The 18554-nt window shown below is 41.7% G+C and overlaps 2 protein-coding genes across 4 annotated transcripts in view; one reads left to right on the top strand and one right to left on the bottom strand.

Moving 5' to 3' along the window:
* Positions 1-18554, bottom strand: part of DLK2 (delta like non-canonical Notch ligand 2) — a 107394-nt gene that overhangs the window by 54976 nt on the left and 33864 nt on the right. The gene's annotated exons all lie outside the window — the stretch shown is intronic.
* TJAP1 (tight junction associated protein 1) overlaps positions 11331-18554 on the top strand; it is a 63280-nt gene continuing 56056 nt past the window's right edge. For 2 of the 3 annotated variants that reach the window (XM_060754020.2, XM_060754019.2), the window contains exon 1: positions 11331-11805. The gene's annotated coding sequence lies outside the window, so the exon portion shown is untranslated. The remainder of the gene's footprint in view (positions 11806-18554) is intronic. The other variant, XM_060754021.2, reaches the window with a different exon arrangement.

The raw sequence follows: 18554 nt of genomic DNA, 5'->3' as shown, positions 1-18554 counted from the left end.
AAACATATCATTGCAATAGGGCAAGAAAAGAAAAGAGAGTGAAAGCACGGAGGAAAAGGTCAAAGTGACAAGAAGGAAGAGAGGTGTGGGAAAAGAAAGAAAGAAAAAAAAGAAGAAATTGACTTTCCTGTGTCTTCTGAGAGATTGACTTCTTGATAGAAATTTTGTAGATTGTTAATTATTATGCCAGTATGGCTTCTTCTATGGATATTTTTCACACGTCAGATAGTTCTATCATTACTGTTATTTCTCTATTTTGAATAAGGTCTCTAAATCCAGACCAGTCCGTTTTCTTTCGTGTCTCCTTTAGTCTTTGAGACAAACTGTCCATTTGAATTATGTCGAACACTTTGAGGATCCATTCATCTATACTCGGTATTTTGTCTTGTTTCCACAATTTGGCTAAAATTAGTCTTGCCACGATACTCATGAGAAAGAGTATTTTATCTTGATTTTCATTTAATTTTGTACTTGAAATGCCTAATAAGTACATCTCCAGTGACCGGGGAAAACTGGTTTTAAATATTTTTTGAATTGATGAGTGTATTTCCTTGCAGTACCTTTTAACTTTTTTACAAGACCATCATTGGTGAAAGAAGGTGCCTATTTCTTTTCCGCATTTCCAACATTTATTTGAGGTGTGTTTATTGAATTTGGCCAATTTTGCGGGAGTATAGTACCATCTGAATTGCATTTTATACCAATTCTCTCTTATATCAGTGGCCACGGTGTATTTTAGTGTTCCAAATTTCTTCCCACTGCTTTTATGAGTATGTTATGCCCTATACCCTTTGCCCATTTTATTTGACAGTCTTTTATCTGTTCTTCTTCAGTCGTCCATTTTAGAAGTTGTTGATATAGTAGTCTAATTATTTTTTTTCTTTTTGCATTATCAATTCCCACATGCCTGTTTCTTGGTTAAACCCAATTTTTTCATCTTCCTTGAATCCTTGATGAATTTGAAAATATTGGAACCATGTTAATTTTTGATTTAGTTGTTTAATTTCTTCATATGGCTTAATTACTAATTTTTGCTTATCTGATTTTTTAAGTGTTTGTTGGTAAGTTAGCCAATTCTCTACTGCTAGTTCCATTTTGTGTCTTGCCTCAATTGAGGATATCCATAATGGGGTTTTGTTATACAGTCGTGTTTTGTATTTCTCCCATGTCTTAATCAAAGATGCTCTTACATAGTTGCTGCTAAAATGTTTTTTCCACTTTTCTTTTATTATACCACAAATACCCATGCCAACCTGCTCGGAGAGCTTGTCCTTCTAAAGTAAACGGCTTGGAATTCCTTAGTGTAGTCCATTTTTTTTAGCCCTACCAGATTACAAGCTTCGTAATATGCCTTAAAGTCTGGTAAGCCCAGAACACCTCTTTTTTGTCATCTGTCAAGATTTTTAATTTTATTCTTGGTTTTTAATTTTTCCAAATAAATGTAGTTAAGTCTGAATTCCATTTTTTGAAAAGATTATCATTTCTAATTATTGGTAATGTTTGGAAGATGAAAAGTAATTGAGGGAGAATGTTCATCTTTGTTATAGCAATGGGGCCTAATAGGGATATATTCTGATATTTCCATCTTTCCATTTCATTTTGGATCTTTTTCCAGAGTGTTTCACAGTTATTTTTTAATAATTTTATATTGCTTTGTGTTATCGTCACTCCTAGATATTTTTTATTTTCTATTTTTATTTCAGAATTTGTTTGTAAGGACTCCTTTGTTTTGTTGTCAATGTTTTTCACTAACATTTTAGTTTTTTGTTTATTTCATTTGAATCCTGCCAATTTCCCAAAAAATTCTATTTTGTTGAGCCATTGTTTAATATCATTTAAGGGGTTTTCTATAATGTACACCACGTCGTCATATACTCTCATATACTCTCAGTTTGTATTGTTGTTTTAGTATTTTCATTCCTTCAAGTCTCTTGTCATCATTTATGTCTCTTACAAATGTATCCATTATTAAGATAAATAGCAGCGGTGATAGTGGGCATCCTTGTCAAGTTCCTCGGGTAATTTGAATTGGTTTTCTAATTTCCTGGTAGTTTATTATTAATGTTGCCTCTTGTGTTGTGTATATTGCTTCCACCACATTTTTGAAATTACTCCCTATGTCCAATTCTTTTAATAGTAATTTTAAATAACCCCAATTAACCTTGTCGAATGCTTTTTCAGCATCGGTAAAGATGTGGCTCGCCTCATCCTTATGCTGGGAGGAGGGCGAGACATATGGTGACTGAGAGCACTCCAGAGGGCTCTCAGCTGCTGTGTGCCTTCCTCCCCTGTCCCTTCTGCATAAAGATATAGCGGACCACCATGTCCTTATGCTGAGAGGACAGAGAAAATGAGGAGGGCTTGAGGTAAGAGCCCAGGGGGCCGTATTCGGCCCCCGGGCCTTGATTTCCCCATGCCTGGTCTAGATAGTGCTGATTTTGTAGAAGAAATAGACTTCATCTCTGTAACAAAGAATTCTATTAAACTATGAATCCCAGGATATGATGCTAGTTAAAAGTTGGATTAGAACGCTCTAATTTAGACAGTCAGAAATACATATTTCCTTCAGTTCCCTTTACTTCCATCAGAATTTATTTATTTAATAGAATATGAGTGATTAATAGGAGAGAAACAACAAATATTGCTGAGGCGCTGTGATGTCTAACAAATATACTGCAAAACAGGTTTCTGTGAACATAAGCCGACTTCAGTTGCGTCTGTAGTCTATTACCTTTATATGATTTAGCAACAGGAAAATATACAAGAAAAAGACGAGGGGAAATATCTATCTAGCAATGTCTGTCTGCCTTTTTAGATCTTTAAGGTAGGTATGGAAAACACTGATGAAATCTAGACTGTGTAAGTTATAACCCAAGTGAGAAAGGACTGTGCTAAAATGCTAGGTTTATTTGCTCTGACTGCAACTTTAATTTAGCCTAACAATTTAAATAATAGTAAAATCTGAGCAGATTCTTCCCAGCCAGATGTTTATGGCCTGCTCAGTATGGCAGAGAGCCGATTTCAGACTACATGGCTCCTTGGCCATGAAGTGATCTTGTGAGGAGGCAGTAATGAACTCAGTTAAGCACCAACCATGTCCTAGGGTAAAGATATATCTCCTCTGCCTGCCCAGGCCTGCCCCTATAAACAAGTAAGGCTTAATGGGGAAAACAGGGCTATAGATTGCACAAGATTTCTCCCTAATACTGCAGGAAACTATTTGGCAGAATAAACAACATGCATACTTCAGAGGGGATCTATGAAGCAAGGCTAACTGTCATGGACTGAAAGGGATGTATGAGACCAATGACCATTAGAGCAGGTCACCAGATTGCCAGTATTGTTAAAATTAACTGAATGGGAGAATCCCCATGGTAATTTTTTTCCTCTCCACATACAAGAGGAAGATGCAGTTTTCCTCATGTACCAAAGTGTGTGTTCGTGTGTGCGCGCACACGTCTTCAAGTCACATGTCAACTTACTGTGGCCAGATTTTCTTAGGCAAGGAATATTTAAAGATGGCTTTGTCAGTTCCCTCTTTACAGCACTTGGCATTCATTCCACTCAAGTACAACCAGGGCTGATTCTGACGAGCTTCCAAAAATTTGTATGCAGGGCTATCGCCCAAATACGCCATATGATTTTTATAATATTAGATACCTTTATATCCTGCCTTTCCTCAAATGAGCTCAAGGTGGCAGATATGTATCTCCTCATTATTTAATCCTTGAAGCATAGGATTTAGCCTCTGACATAGGTCAAATTGACTCACCCACAGAGTGGGTTTTGTGGCTCAGATGAGACTACAGCATGAGACTCTCGAGACCCAATCGAGATCAAATGCATTCCCCATCTATCATCTCCTGCTCACCCAGCACTCCCTACAGTACTACATATCTATGTTCATACAGTAGTTCTAATCCATCTTTAGCTATTCTCTCAAAAATGCACCTATCCTTAAATTTTCCCTTGAAGTATATAAACAACAGCTTATCAAAGGGTAATTAGAAATTTCAACTGATACAGAATACAGTTGTCTGTGTATAGGACTAGGCATGTTGCTATTAAATAAATAAAATTACAACGAGAGAAGGAAGCAGATGCAGCAACAGCAAATCTGTGGAACAAGTTGTTAATAAAACTTTCAGGTTTAATTCAAAATGGGAATGATTGGTGGGAGGATTCCATGCTGACATGGACATGTGAGGAGGCAATTCACTCCAAGTTCATAGCATCCACATAATCAACCATCATGGTTGAATTTGACTGAATTGAGATTTCTCTTTCTGTAGAATGACATCTGACTCTCTGGTGATCTCTTCTATACAATTACTCTGGTCTATATAAAGTGCTGCCTCTTGGAAACTATTTTGAAGAGATTACTTTCTGCTTTTCACTGAGGGCCATAAATTCAATTGGTATTTAATAGAACCTACAGTGTATTTCCACCTGGGTGTTTGGCAAATACTTTAGCTTCAGCCTGAGTCTCCTTAAAATAAAGGGATTATTAGAAGCCCAGTGTTAAATTACCTGGTGCTTGTTAAGTGGACTTCAGAGAATTTAGTGAACAACTGGTTTCAACAATGAACAACACTATGGTATTAATGGTGTTTATATTAGTAAATATAATATCGCGTCGTAAAGTTCAGGGAGCCCCTGGTGGTGCAGCGGGTTAAAATGCTGAGCTGCTGAACTTGCTGACCAAAAGGTCAGTGGTTTGAATCCAGGGAGTAGAGTGAGCTCCTGCTGTTAGCCCCAGCTTCTGCCAAACTAGCAGTTCAAAAACATGCAAACATGAGTAGCTCTTCAGCTTAGAAATGGAGATGACCACCAATCCCCAGAAATGGAGATGACCACCAATCAAGCATCTAAACTAAAAGATACTTCTCAATCTTGAGCATATTACTTTAAATTGAAGCAAAGGAATATGTGGCATATTTATACAGAGTAGAATTCAAAAATTCAATAAAACAGGCTTTTCACTTGTTATTAACTTTTAAATCCTGGGCATTAAGAACATAGTACAAGAGCAAATAGCTCTTCTCATTGTCATTTACAATACATACCTACAGAAACCTGAACAGGGCACAACTGTGAAACCTTCAAGGCAGAGAGAGTATCGGAAATGGGAACCTTTAGTGGAGCTATGAAATTTTTATCAGCTGGCATTAGGGAGGCAAGAATCTGGAAGCACAGAACAGATGGACAGCCTGGATTCTTGGAGTCATTGTCTTTCTAACTGTTATCTGACTCCAATGCCGAGAGAAGATTTGGAAAATGTATGGAGGGCTAGGTATTGAGGGCTTTTCTTGAAATATCCCTTCCTGATGGCCTAGGGCACCAGAGACTTCCCAGCAGTGGTACAAATATACTATAAAATAATTTCTTATCCACCTGTTCTCATGGACCAAGAAGGGGGACAGCAACATATTGTTGTTCTTTCGTTCAGTCACTTCTGACTCTTCGTAACCTCATGGACCAGCCCACGCCAGAGCTCCCTGTCGGCTGTCACCACCCCGAGCTCCTTCAAGGTCAAGAAAGTCACTTCAAGGATACCATCCATCCATCTTGCCCTTGGTCGACCCCTCTTCCCTTCTCCTTCCATTTTCCCCAGCATAATTGTCTTTTCTAAGCTTTCCCGTCTTCTCATTATGTGTCCAAAAAAGAAAGAAAGAAAAGAAAAGAAAGAAAGAACAAGAAAACAGAAGTCTATTAGCATATTGTAAAAGATAGATCTGTTGATATCCTGTCTTGTAACAAAGAGGAAATTGTGCTCAACTAGATAGAGGAGCTTGCATCCTAAGAGATGTCACAGGAGCTCTTAGCCAAATAACATGAATTCCAAACTTTAGGAAGAAGGTTCCTTCTTGTGCCGGGTATTATTCCAAACTTTAAAGATGACTTGGATGAAAAAGTAGAAAGGACACTCCTTAAAAATGCAGATGATACCAACCTGGGAGATGTAGTTAATAATTCAGAAGATGGGAGCAGGATTCAAATTGATCTCTACAGGATGGGAAACTGATCTTAAACTAACAATATGAACTTCCACTGAGATCAAAGTAAAGTTAGGAATAAGACCATGAATATATAAATAATAAGTAACACCCGATTTTACAGCAGTAGCTGAGATAAGCATTTCAGAGTATAAATAAACTACAAGTAAAATATGAGAAAATAAATATGCACCACCAATGTTGATATAGTACCTAACAAGTCCTGCTTGTATTTTTGATGAGCCCAGGTGCTCTGGTGGATCACAGATTGGAATTGCTGGACTTCCTTTAAAATTTTAAAAAATGATCCTCTGCACAGGAACTTCCTTCCTATTGCTTGAAGCAGAGTTCAACAGAACAATTAAATGTGACCAGTTCTGTGCAAACAGATGAAAAGGGATACCAATACATGACCTGAACAGAAACAAAGAGAAGTGGCACTATCGTCACTTAGCCTTAAAATATGGCTCACATAGAACAACTATTATTTTCTCTTTCAAAAGGACTTCTGTGACTTGCCTTTGTAGACAGTTTCATAGTTGCAAATGGCAACTCCAACAACCAAAGAGATACATAAAACTATCCAGAGACTAGATTAGTGGTTTTCAAGCTGTGGATCCCCAGGTGTTTTGTCCTACAATTCTCAGAAATCCCAGCTAGTTTTCCAGCTGTTAGGATTTCTGGGAGTTGAAGGCCAAAACATCTGGGGACCCACAGGTTGAGAACCACTGGATAGATGTTGAAGCACATTATAATAACAAGCAATAAAGGGTTTAATAATAACATCAGAGATCTCAACCTTCAGCAGTACATCTGATTTACATTACCGTCATCTGCCAGAAATGATCTTCTAGGATGCTGTTTAGTAAAGAAAAAACTGTATAGAGAATTTGTGCTATGTAAGAGATTTAATGGTATAACTCTGAGATAAAAATGGAAAAAAGCAGGAACTATGAAAACAGGGCACTCTATTGCTGACTGGTAAGATGTTAATAAGATTTCCAAGGCATCCCTGACACAATAATGGGAAATAAGCAATTAATCAACGAATGTAATACCATCGGCCTAAATCTTATTACTTCTAACTGCATCAGTCCCACTGAAGCTGGGTCTACAATGCCATATAACACAGTTTGGAATGAAGTGTAGACCCATATAATGTAATTGAAATGCATTATATGGCTCTACACTTATCATATGATGCAGTTCCAAATTGTGTTACATGGCACTGTATATCCATCTTATATTAATGGAACTTATGTGACTGGAGATTTATGATATTCCCTCCCAATGGGCCTAATTTATTGTGACTAATAGTTGATTCTATATTGTTGGATTCAGTTTTTACACAGACACCAAATTTGCTAACTACTGTAGTGTTAAAGTACTAGAGCTAGGGAAAAATAGTGAATAGGTCATTAAATTATTTGAGAACTATATAGAAAAATGACACAGTCACTGCTTCCCTTTGGAAGCTTCATGGCTTTCTGCCTGCTTGTTGTAACCATTCCTCCCCCACCTCTTTATACCACTTTATGTATTACAACTGACAATACTGCACTCATCTGAGAAAATGAACCTTTGTTTACAAAGGGTAGGGTTTACACAAATGTTTACTCACTGTTCAATAACTAATTCAATCAGTATGTACTGTTGCACCCAACCTGCTTTAGATGTCTTTAACGTTAATGTGTCCTGACTTTCTTTCAGCTTGAGGGATGCTGGATTGCCTTCCTGTTTGAGCAAGGAACCCTACAGAATCAATGTCCATGCCATTGCTTTCAAGAAATTATAATAATGTATTAATTGGTATTGGGCCTATCTCCATCCAGGCACTATCTTCATTTCCCCACAACAAAGTCCATACTTAAAGTTTGAAGGTAACTGGCTGTTCTTTAAGTTGCTGGTCGTGAATGATTCTGGAGATGAAAGAAAGATGAAAATTTCCCTTTGCTCACATTCTCTGGTAGTGGGGCCTCTGTTGTGCCCAATGCCCAAGGTGATCAGGTAAATAGAGCAAGTATCTCTTACTGAGGCCTGGCACCTCGCTGAAGGCACAGGAAGCTCCACAGACTGTCACTGACCAGAGGTAGGCCAATATAGCCGGACGAATTCCCAGATTAGTTAGTTATTGACTTGAAAACAGTTTACAATTTATGTTGCACTAGCCCTGTCCTGACCTATTAGTCCCACATCTGCGCATGTCCACTTTTCTTGGCCATTGGTTGCTTGCTGTATAGTTATGTTTTATGATGTCTTAGATTTTATTGATTCTATTATCTTAATATATTTGATTGTTATATGTTTTTAATTGTGTTATTTTGTAACTTTATTTATATTGGGCTTTTGTCCCCATGGAAGCCACCCCGAGTCCTTTCGGGGAGATGTAGGCAGAATATAAGAATAAAGATACTATTATTATTATTATTATTATTATTATTATTATTATTGAAATGGCTTGTCCAAGCTTGGATCTCACTGGAACCAGCTAGACACATCTTGCTTCCGAGATTCCCTGGTGGTAATAATCTTAAAGTAGAGACGGCTCACTTTCCCCGGAAAAAGGGCAGGCAAACGGAAGGGTTTCTTAAGCTTTACCCTCATAAAACTAACAGAAAAGTTACTATTCTCACTATACTTAGGGAGAGGCAGCCTAACAAAAGAAGCTGAAAGTTATACAGTTCCATCACACAGAATATTCTAGTTGGGAGTAACCAACAGGAACTGCATTAATGCTACAGTATAGATACATTCTTAGAAGAGCCAGGCAACTTGGCCAATGGTCAAGAATTCTGAAGTCCAAAGAATTTGGAGGATCAAATAAAGAAAACTAGTGTAGTAGACTATTGTAAGAATCCAGACCTCCAGCTTTGACTCTTTGGATAGTTGTTTTTGTCTTCATGGATTGCAGCTTCTACATCTCCATGTCCTTGGCTGTATAATTTGGGGGTTATTATTATTATATTTATTTATACCCTGCTTTCTGTCTTTACAAAAGAGACCAGATCTCAAGTCAAATATATCTGATGGGCAAGAGGTTCCACTTCCCTGGCTTAAGACAGCAAAATGTGCTTCCTATGACTCACACAATATTTGTGAGGACAATAATAGCAAAACAAATACTTTAGATTGAAAGTTTAACATATCTGTTGGGAATTAAGTCCCACGTCTCTCATTCATATATATAATAAATATATATAATATAATAAATGTTGTTTTTCTAACAAAGTCTATTTATGCAAGGCGCATATCCCCAAGGTTCTGGCATTCAACATTTTCATGTGGGAGTTACTTCTGAATAAATATGAGAGAATAAGCATTAATTTATCTATTAGTAACAAGTCTGTGTAAAGATGAGTCTCCATAAGTGATTCAAGTTGAGTGTTCGTTATCTGGAAATCCAAATGGTTCACAGGGGTGACTTATAAAGGAACACCTTTGCTTTCTGATCATTCAAGTGTATACCAGACTTGTTTTATGCACAACATTATTAAAAACAAGGTGTAAAAAATTACCTTTGGGCTACGTGCATATGAAACATACATGAATTTCGTGTTTAGACTTGGAACTCACTTGCAAGGTATCTCATTATATCGATGCAAATATTCGAAGGAGTCAGCAGTGCCTAGTGGTTTGAGTGCTGGACTGGAGGCCAAATCAGGAAAAGCCAAATGAACAAGTCTCCAAAACCTCATGATATCTGATGCATCTACACCAGTGGTTCTTAACCTGTGGGTCACAGACCACCAGTGGGCTGCGAGCCTCCTTCTGCATTATTTATTTTATTTCCGCTCCTTTTGTGCCACCTGTCATTCCTTCCCTGTTGCTGACCATGGCATATGTTCTGTATCAAAAACTAGAACTGATGTGGTCTATCCAATGCAATTTTCTGAATCCGTACCCCAAACCAAATCTAAAGTTGACAAAAAACTGATTCGTAACCCCTTTGGTACTAATGTTGGAGAGTGGTCCCTGGTCAAATTGGTCCTTGGTCAAGTGGTCCCTGGTCAAAGTGCTCCCAGGTCACTTCACTTAGGCGATCCCTCGTTTGAGTAGGATAGTCTTCCAAGATCAGTGTGCTGGTGGGTCCGTATGTGACTGTGGAGCCCTATTATTGATCTGCATCTTCTCCCGCAGTGAGGGCATTGGTTTCCAGGTGGAAGGCAGTCGGGATTGGCATGACGCACCTTCCTCTTAGCACATTTTTCTCTCTTGCCCCTCATTTGTACCTCTTCAAATTCTACAGCACTGCTGGTCACAGCTGACCTCCTGCTAGAGCGCTCAAGGGCCAGGACGTCCCAGTTCTCAGTGTCTATGCCAGAGTTTTTAAGGTTGGCTTTGAGCCCATCTTTAAATCACTTTTCCTTCCCACCAACATTCCATTTTCTGTTCTTGAGTTCGGAGTAGAGCAACTGCTTTGGGAGACGGTGGTTGGGCATCCGGACAACATGGCCGGTGCAGTGGTGTTGATGGCGGAGGACCATCGATTCAATGCTGGTGGCCTTTGCTTCTTCCAGCATGCTGATGTTTGTCCGCCTGTCTGCTTTGGGAGATGGTGGTCGGGTCCTGGGTCAAGTGTTCCCTGGTCAAAAAAAGTTTGGGAACCACTGATCTACATTGTGGAATAAATGTGGCCTCACGTCACATTTACAACCATGGCTCCATGCTCTGGAATCATGGAAATTATAGTTTTACAAGGTCTTTAACCTTCTCTACGAAAAAGAGCTCGTGCCACATGAATAACAGCTCCAAAAATTCCATAGCTTTGAGCCAGGGCAGTAAAAGCGATGCCAAACCACAGTCCACAGTTTGGATCAGACACGGGCAAACATGGGCCTTCCAGGTGTTTTGGACTCCAACTCCCACCATTCCTAACAGCCTCAGGCCCTTTCCTTTTCTCCCTCAGCTGAGGGAGAAAAGGAAGGGGCCTGAGGCTGTTAGGAATGGTGGGAGTTGGAGTCCAAAACACCTAGAAGGCCCAGGTTTGCCCATGCCTGGTGTAAATACACTCAAAGTCCCCTTAAGGGTCTCCATAACCATGAAAAGGCTTGAAGGCCCTCACAAATTCCCAAAACCTTCTTATAAGGCACATTCAATATGAAGAGGGGCAACTACAAGCTGAATGTTGTCATTGGAGAGATGCTGCTGCCTTCTTGCCAAGCCTTCCCTGCCTCCTCTCCCACCCACCGCCAAGCTGGGTTTCCCTCCTCCTGTAATTCCCCCTGCGTTGCCTAGCAACGTTCCCCCACCTATCACCACCTCGTCCCCTCGTTGTCATGGTAACCCTCCCGACGCCTGCCTCCCTCTCCCCGCTTCCCTTTCGGCGGGCGATGATGCAAAGACGCCACGACGTGGGGATTCCGCCGGATTACCCGGCGTGCCCCGCGGCGGCGGCAAGATGGCGGCCTGAGGCGAACGCGCGGCTCTCAGCCGAGGAGGCTTGAGGGGGCGGTGAAAGTTTGCGGAGAGCGGGCTTCTTTTCTCTCTCTCCAAATGCCTGGGCGTTGGCCTCGGCTGAGGGAAAGGAAAAGGGCCCCGCTTTGAAGCCGCCTCCCTCCTCCTGGTACTGCGATTCAGCACAAGAAGGCTTTGAAGGGCGGCCTTTTCCCGCCTTCTTCTTCTTCTCACTCTCTTCCTCAGCTGAGGCGATTCCCTCGCTCTTGGTGGAGGTAGCGGCGGCGAAATCAGGCTTCTTCCCCCGCCCAGGAGCGGCCAAGGGAGGAGCAGAAAGGGGCGGGATCTGGCACCAGGCTCCGCCGGCTCCGGAGACGAGGCGAAGAGTTTGCTGCCGTTGAAGCCGCCAGAAAAGGTACGGGGTCCTCTAGGTATAGGTCCCACATGGCTCGGGCAGAGGCCTGGCCGTCCAGCCGAAGGAGAACTCTATGTAAACCACGAAACCCTTTGCCAAGGCGAGGCTAAGCTTGGCCAAGGAGCGGGCTCAGCCGGGGCTGCATTGCCGGCCTCTCACTGCTTTTCAGCCCTCCTCTCCACTCTTCTTAGAGAAGGATTGGAATGGAGGCTTTTGTGGGGATTGGGGAGAGAATGGGGTTCAATGTATTGTCGAAGGCTTTCATGGCTGGAATCATTAAGTTGTTGAAGGTTTTTCGGGCAGTATGGTCATGTTCTAGATATAGTGGTTCTCAACCTGTGGGTCCCCAGATCTTTTGGCCTTCAACTCCCAGAAATCCTCAAAGCAACCACTAAAAGGTTCTTGGTCCGCTTCTGGGGAAATTTCATCCAAACAGATTTGTGCTGGTTATTGCTTAAAACAGTGGTTCTCCACCTGGGGTCCCCAGATGTTTTTGGTCTACAACTCCCAGAAATCCCAGCCAGTTTACCAGCTGTTAGGGTTTCTGGGAGTTGAAGGCCAAAAACATCTGGGGACCCCAGGTTGAGAACCACTGGCTTAAAAGGTCCCGTGTGGCTCAACTCAAAGCTGTCTGATGGACCTTGTCTCCCCATGAGCTTGTCTGGACCATGAGATCTCTAGGGGAAACCTTTCTTTCGGTTCTTCACAAATATGGTTGGTGGGACTGGGAACACAATAGAAGGACTTCTCAAGGCCCCCCTTCTTATTGGGCTCTCATCAGCAGATAGAGGCTTTTAAAAAAATCCCTGCAATAATTTTAGAACTGAAGGCTTTTAAGGAAAAGGCCGTAAAACAATGGTTCTCAACCTGGGCCCCCCAAATGTTTTGGCCTTCAAATCCCAGAAATCCCAGCTGGTAAACTGGCTGGGATTTCTGGGAGTTGTAGGCCAAAACACCTGGGGACCCACAGGTTGAGAACCACTGTTCTAGAAGCATTCTCTCCTGACTTTCGCCTGCATCTGTGGCAAGCATTCTCAGGGGTTGTGAGGGAACACGCAAACCTCGCAACCTCTGAGGATACTTGCCGCAAATGCATGCAAAATGTTAGGAGAGAATACTTCTAGAACATGGCCATATTGCACGAAAAACCTACATCAACCCAGAATGGGGCTCATTAGCCTATATATTGAATGATTGCCATAGTTTGTAAGTTGCCCAGAGTCCCCCTTCAGGGGTGAGAAGGACGGAGTATAAGTACAGTAAGCAAGTAAATAAATAAGGAGGCCAACAGCTACTCCTCCCCCCCATCCCGAAACTCTATCCCCTTAGCATTTCCCTACCCAATACCAGACACGCCCCCTCCTCTAAAATAAATAAATAAATACATACATAAATCAGGCGACCAACAGCCTACTCCTTCTCACCCCCCATCCTGAAACTCTCCTCCTGTGAACCAGTTAGGACATTAAGATCGTCTGGGGAGGCCCTTCTCTCGATCCCGCCAGCTTCACAAGCACTCCTGGCGAGGACGAGAGACAGGGCCTTCTCAGTGGTGGCCCCTCGGCTGTGGAACACCCTTCCTACAGAGATCAGATTGGCCCCCTCCCTGTTGGCATTCCGGAGGAAATTGAAGACCTGGCTTTTCGAACAGGCATTTGACTAGGCAGTGCAATCGATTATTATACACAGAATAAGGATAATGAGTCTGGATTCTGATTCTATCAATGAGACGTGATGGATTTGTTATATTGATATTGATGTTTGTTGTTTAATTACTTGTTTATTATTGCTTTAAATGACCGATGATTTTGTACTATGTATATTGAAACTGTGTTGTTAACCGCTCTGAGTCGCCTAAGGGCTGAGAAGAGCAGTATACAAATAAAGTAAATAAATAAATAAATAAATAATAACTCTATCCCCTTAGCATTTCTCTACCCAATACCATACACACACACCCTCCTCTAAAATAAATAAATAAATAAATCAGGCGGCCAACAGCCTACCCCTTCGTGCCTCCCATCCTGAAAATCTATCCCAGGGGTCCTCAAACATTTTGAACAGAGGGCCAGGTCACAGTCCCTCAAACTGTTGGAGGGCCGGATTATAATGTGAAAAAAACATGAATTCCTATGCACACTGCACATATCTTATTTGTAGTGCAAAAAACACATGAAAACAATACAGTAATTAAAATGAAGAACAATTTTAACAAATATAAACTTATTAGTATTTCAGTGGGAAGTGTGGGCCGGATTTTGGCTGATGAGATAGGATGGTTGTTGTTGTGTGCTTTCAAGTAGGTTCAGACTTAGGTTGACCCTGAGCGAGGGCTGGGTAAATGACCTTGGAGGGCCGTATGAGGACCCCTGCTCTATCCCCTTAGCATTTTCCTACCCAATACCATACACTCCCCCCTCCCCTATACCCCTTTCCTCTTTAACCTCTCCTGGACTCCCCCCTCCCCGATCAACCCCTCCCCCCTTTTTATGTAAACTGAAAACTTTCTAATAAAAATGTTAAAAAAATAAATCAGGTGGCGCTAGGACAGGCATGGGCAAACTTTGGCCCTCCAGGTGTTTTGGCCCTCCAGGTGTTTTGGACAACTCCTACAATTCCTAACAGCCTCAGGCTCTTTTCTTCCTGCCCTCATACCTGGAGGGCCAAAGTTTGCCCGTGCATGCTCTAGGACACGTGAGTCAGGCTAAGAATCCAAATCTGGCCCACCATGTCATTTTCTGTGACCCTCCAGATGCCGGATTGCAAGAATTCAAAACAATTTGAACAGATTAGAGAGATGGGCCACAACTATCAAAATGAAGTTCAACAGGGACATATGCAAGATACTCCACTCAGACAGAAAAAAATGAAATGCAAAGATACAGAATGGGGAATGCCTGGCTCGACGGCAATAAGTGTGAAAAAGATCTTGGAGTCCTCATGGACAACAAGTTAAACATGTGCCAACAATGTCATGCAGCAGCTAAAAAAAGCCAACGGGATTTTGGCCTTCATAAATAGGAGTATAGTGTCTTGATCCAGGGAAGTCATGCTCCCTCTCTATTCTGCCTTGGTCAGACCACACCTGGCATCACTATGTTCAATTCTGGGCACCATAATTGAAGGAAGATGTTGGCAAGCTGGAATGTGTCCAGAGGAGGCCGACTAAAATGTGAGAGCTGTTCAGCAGTGGAACTCTCTGCCCCAGAGTGTGATTCAGGCTCCTTCTTTGGAGGCTTTTAAACAGAGGCTGGATGGCCATCTGTCAGGGGTGCTTTGAATGCGATTTTCCTTCTTCTTGGCAGGGGGTTGGACTGGATGGCCCATGAGGTCTCTTCCAACCCGCAATCCTCATCATTAGACATCATTTTTTATTTATTGTGTCAGAAGCAAATTGAGGGTACAGTTAAAATCTATTTAAAACATAAACAAAGTTAAAAACTTGGCATTATGCTAAATATTCTTTGACAAGTAACTGGCCACTTGGAGTGCCTCTGGTGTCTCAGTGAGAAGGTCCTCCATTGTGCACGTGGCAGGGCACAATGCATTGTATTACTGCATTACTGCATTGTAATAGGTGGCCTGTGGTTTGCTCTTCTCTACACTTGAATGTCGTGGATTCCACTTTGTGGCCCCATTTCTTAAGGTTGGCTCTGCATCTCGTGGTGCCAGAGTGCAGCCTGTTCAGTGCCTTCCAAGTCACCCAGTCTTCTGTGTGCCTGGGGGGAGTTTCTCATTCGTTATCATCCATGGATTGAAGTCCCAGGTTTTAGTCTGCCACTTAAAGGCAGATCAGATAGCACATCAACTTCTGAAGAATGGGAAACCCAATCTTGCCAACAAACTAGGAAGGAAAGCAATAGTCAGACAACCAGATAATGAAAACAACAAGCTTCATGACCCTTTTATATCTATCGAATTGGAAATGGCTCTCAATAAATGTAAAAATGGCAAAACAGCTGGCCTGTATGATCTACAGATGGAACAAATTAAGAACTTTGACCCAAAAGCAAAGTACTGGCTGCTGAAGCTGATGAACATTGCACATTGCCCCCTGTAAGATCCCCAAAATCTAGAGGAAAGGAGGAGTCATAGCCATTTTGAAACCAGGCAAAGACCGTAATGATCCAAAAAGCTATAGACCAATCTCTTTGTTGTGCCATTAGACATCATGACTAGAGCCGATAGGAGTTGGGATACAGTTACATCTGGAAGGCTGCAGTTTGTTTTGTTTTGTTGGGATAGTAGGGTTTGGATTGAGATACAAGGATATGATGCATGACTTCAAAATGATTACCTTTCCCCAACTTCAGAGCCACAAGTGCTGTTTGGTCTGCAAACACTTAGAAACAAATGTGGTCATCGCTAATAGTCAACATGGATTTATCAAACACAAGTCATGCCAGACTAATCTGATCTCTTTTTTCGCTAGAGTTACAAGCTGGGTAGATGTGGGGAATGCCGTGGATGTAGCGTACCTGGATTTCAGTAAGGCCTTCGACAAGGTCCCCCATGACCTTCTGGCAAGGAAACTAGTCCAATGTGGGCTAGGCAAAACTACGGTGAAGTGGATCTGTAATTGCTTAAATGGACAAACCCAGAGGGTGCTCACCAATGCTTCCTCTTCATCTTGGAAAGAAGTGACAAGTGGAGTGCCGCAGGGTTCCGTCCTGGGCCCAGTCCTGTTCAACATCTTTATTAATGACTTAGATGAAGGGCTAGAAGGCATGATCATCAAGTTTGCAGACTACACCAAACTGGGAGGGATAGCCAATACTCCAGAGGACAGGAGCAGAATTCAAAACGATCTGGACAGATTAGAGAGATGGGCCAAAACTAACAAAATGAAATTAAACAGTGACAAATGCAAGATACTCCACTTTGGCAGAAAAAATGAAATGCAAAGATACAGAATGGGTGACGCCTGGCTCGAGAGCAGTACGTGTGAAAAAGATCTTGGAGTCCTCGTGGACAACAAGTTAAACATGAGCCAACAATGTGATGTGGCGGCAAAAAAAGCCAATGGTATTTTGGCCTGCATCAATAGGAGCATAGTGTCTAGATCTAAGGAAGTAATGCTACCCCTCTATTCCGCTTTGGTTAGACCACACCTGGAGTATTGTGTCCAATTCTGGGCACCACAATTCAAGAGAGATATTGACAAGCTGGAATGTGTCCAGAGGAGGGCGACTAAAATGATCAAGGGTCTGGAGAACAAGTCCTACGAGGAGCGGCTTAGGGAACTGGGCATGTTTAGCCTGAAGAAGAGAAGGCTGAGAGGGGATATGATAGCCATGTATAAATATGTGAGAGGAAGCCACAGGGAGGAGGGAGCAAGCTTGTTTTCTGCTTCCTTGGAGACTAGGACGCGGAACAATGGCTTCAAACTACAAGAGAGGAGATTCCATCTGAACATGAGGAAGAACTTCCTGACTGTGAGAGCCGTTCAGCAGTGGAACTCTCTGCCCCGGAGTGTGGTGGAGGCTCCTTCTTTGGAAGCTTTTAAGCAGAGGCTGGATGGCCATCTGTCAGGGGTGATTTGAATGCAATATTCCTGCTTCTTGGCAGGGGGTTGGACTGGATGGCCCATGAGGTCTCTTCCAACTCTTTGATTCTATGATTCTATGGTTGCAGTTCCCCTTATCCCTGACATGCATGGTGGATACTCAAAAGCAATTACACCTGGGGACCCAAAATTAAAAAGCACTGATTACTATGTAAAATAATTGTAGTTGATTCTCTGTATCAGGCTTGGGCAAACTTCAGTCCTCCAGGTGTTTGGACTTCAAATTCCATAATTCCTAACAGCCAGTAGTCTATTAGGAATTGTAGGAACTGAAGTCCAAAACACCTGGATGGCCGAAGTTTTCTCATGCCTGTTCTGTATCCATGCATCCTCTACCAGTGGATTCAACAGTCCTTTGAGGGAAGTCATAAGATTGATGTGGCCCTTGATGAGGGTGAGTTCGACATCCCTGTTTGAGTGAGAGGCCTGGTTGACCACCCTATTATCATCATCAGTTTTATACTTATGTATGCAGTCCTCTTGATACGAAACAAATAAATATTATGTTTGCCCTCCCTTTTTCTCTCCACAAGGAGACTCAAAGTGACTCTGGTAACAGGAATGGACCTTCTTTAGCACTTAGGGTCACAGAACCCTAAGTTCTGTGGCTTTTGGAAAGCTCTGCTTTAGTGCAGAGCTTTCCAAACATTTCATGTTAGTGACACACTTTTTAGACATTCATCATTTTGTGTCATGGGAATACAGTTTTACTAGCAAACTGGAGGTTAAATAAATTCCTTATAAGAGATATGGGCACATACATAAATTGTGACAACATATCTCATGAAAACCCTTCATTTATATATTTTTAAATAAATGATTTGTAATACAATAACATTTCCAAGGTTTTTGTATTGTATGTGCAAGAATTACCATTTTAATGGTATATATTAGGTTGATAGGGTGAACATAGCTTTTGAATATTTAGTGGAATATTAGATGCAGACACTTGCATGTTCTCATTAAGCATTTTTATGCTTCCACGTTTCAGTGATATTGTTTATTTCACATAGAGTCAGAGATTTCTTAGCATGATACACCTACAGCTGACACATTTAATGTGTCACAGTATGCAGTTGGAAAGCTCTGCTCTAGAGTGAGAGACGGGTGGTCAACCATCCCATTGCATTTGTATTAACGTGAAGGGACTGTGGTAATTGGGGATAGTATGGAGACCTGTGAG

Source organism: Anolis sagrei, chromosome 1, assembly GCF_037176765.1.
Source record: "Anolis sagrei isolate rAnoSag1 chromosome 1, rAnoSag1.mat, whole genome shotgun sequence".
Classification (NCBI taxonomy): Eukaryota; Metazoa; Chordata; class Lepidosauria; order Squamata; family Dactyloidae; genus Anolis; species Anolis sagrei.
Note: the sequence above shows the minus strand (reverse complement) of the source record. Positions and strands in the feature narration are given on the sequence as shown.